This window comes from Bubalus bubalis, chromosome 3 (genome assembly GCF_019923935.1).
Source record: "Bubalus bubalis isolate 160015118507 breed Murrah chromosome 3, NDDB_SH_1, whole genome shotgun sequence".
In the NCBI taxonomy this organism is placed as follows: Eukaryota; Metazoa; Chordata; class Mammalia; order Artiodactyla; family Bovidae; genus Bubalus; species Bubalus bubalis.
The window spans coordinates 105,095,128-105,097,423 of record NC_059159.1 but is presented as its reverse complement, the minus strand read 5'-3'; positions in this window follow the sequence as shown (position 1 = coordinate 105,097,423).

Genomic DNA, 2,296 nt, shown 5'->3' with positions numbered 1-2,296 from the left:
CACTTCAGTATTCTTGCTTGGAATATCCCATGGATGGAGGAGCCTGGTAGGCTACAGTTCAGGGGGTTACAAAGAGTTGGACACAGCTGAGCAACTTCACTTTTCACTTTCTCTGAAGTAGGGGTTATGCCAAGTACTTTAACTGGGTGATCTCATTTAAACCTTGCAAACCCCCCAGGAGTAGGCTCTATGGTTACCTCCTTTTTGCAGACGAGGAAACTGAAGCATGGAAAGCTGGATAGCTGGTCCCAAGTGACACAAGTGACATATGCAGGTAGCAGGATTTGATCCAGTTTCCTGGGTCTGTGCTCTTAACCCCTCAGGAGGTGTTCTAGAAATTCCTGACTCTATTTAGAGATGATTGGCTTAACTTATATAGCTCCTGTGTGTTGTTTACTTTTTTACATTTTAAACGTTTCTTGATTTTTTAATCGAAATCCCCAACCTTAAATGTCTGAATGAGTCGCGGAAAGATCACTTCCTCTAGGATTATGAGTGATTTTCTGCCTTTATAAATTCCTCTTTTTATAAGTGAAGATAATAATGTCTGGCTTATTAGGTTGTTGTGAGGCTCCAAGCAAAATGGCTAGAGGTGGAAAGCAATGTATGAATAGAATTTGTTCACTAGTATATTTAAATACCAGCTCTTTGGGGAAAGACTTTCCTATATGATATATCTGCTGTGATATGAAACACTGTGCCCTCAGAGTTGTGAGATGCTAAAGTGAGGGTCTTGATCATTACTTTGATTGTGGTTTTCAACTAAAAACAGAATTCTTTTTTTTAATTAAAATTTTTTCAACTTTATTTTCATGCTTACTTTTATTTATTTTTTTAATAAATTTATTTATTTTAGTTGGAGGTTAATTACTTTACAATATTGTATTGGTTTTGCCATACATCAACATGAATCTGCCACAGGTATACATGTGTTCCCCATCCTGAACCCCCTTCCTCCTCCCTCCCCGTACCATCCCTCTGGGTCGTCCCAGTGCACCAGCCCCAAGCATCCAGTATCATGCATCGAACCTGGACTGGTGATTCGTTTCATATATGATATTATACATGTTTCAATGGCATTCTCCCAAATCATCCCACACATGCTTACTTTAAAACTTTTTTATTCTAATATAGCTGATATACAGTGGTGTCTTAGTTTCGGGTGTAAAGCAAACTGATTCAGTGTTATACATACAGCCTATACATTTTTTTCAGATTCCTTTCTATTATAAGTTATTATAACATTGAATAAAGTTCCCTGTACTACACAATAGGGCCTTCTTGTTTATCTGCTTTTTGTATGGTAGTTTATCTCCACTGATCTCAAGTTCCTATTTTATCCCTCCCCTGCCTTTCCTCTTTTGGTCACCATAAGTTTTTATGACTGTGTGTCTGATCCTCTTTCTTAGTAAGTCCATTTGTATCAGTTTCTTTAGAGTTCACATGTAAGTGATGTTATATTTATCTTTCTGTACCTGACTTACTTCACTTTGTATGGTAATATCTTGGTCCCTCCATGTTGCTGCAAATGGCATTATTTTATTCCTTGAAAAAGAAATCTTAAATGCATTCTTATTTACTTTAGCACCATAAATTGATGTAACAGGAAGAACAGTTTAATGGTGATAGTGAAGCAAAGAGAACTAACATCTATTGAGTACCTAAATTTGTTGTAGGCGTGATCTCAGTGAATTTCCATCATTACTCTATTGAGAAAGATGTGAGAAAACTGAAATACAAAGATTTTAAGTAGCTTCCATAGGACACATGCCTTTTCGTTAAGAACGAGGATTGAAATAGAAATTTAATCTGTCTCCAGATACCAGGATTTTCACCGTGTCATGCTGAAGGTGAATTCTCTGTAAGCTTTTTGATGCTAAGTCACTCCAGTTGTATCCGACTCTTTGTGGCCCCATAGACTGTAGCCCACCAGGCTCCTTTGTCCATGGGTTTTGCCAGGTGAGAATACTGGAGTGGGTTGCCATGCACTCCTCCAGGGCATCTTCGTGACACAGGGATCGTACCCATGTATCTTATGTCTCCTGCATTGGTAGGCGGGTTCTTTACCACTAGTGCCAATAGATTTTTTTTTAATTTATGTATATACTGTTCACTTATCAGTATATTAAAGTACCCATCTTCAGTTCAGTTCAGTTCAATCGCTCAGTCGTGTCCAACTCTTTGCGACCCCATGAATCACAGCACACCAGGCCTCCTTGTCCATCACCAACTCCTAGAGTTCACTCAGACTCATATCCATTGAGTCAGTGATGCCATCCAGCCATTTCATCCTCTG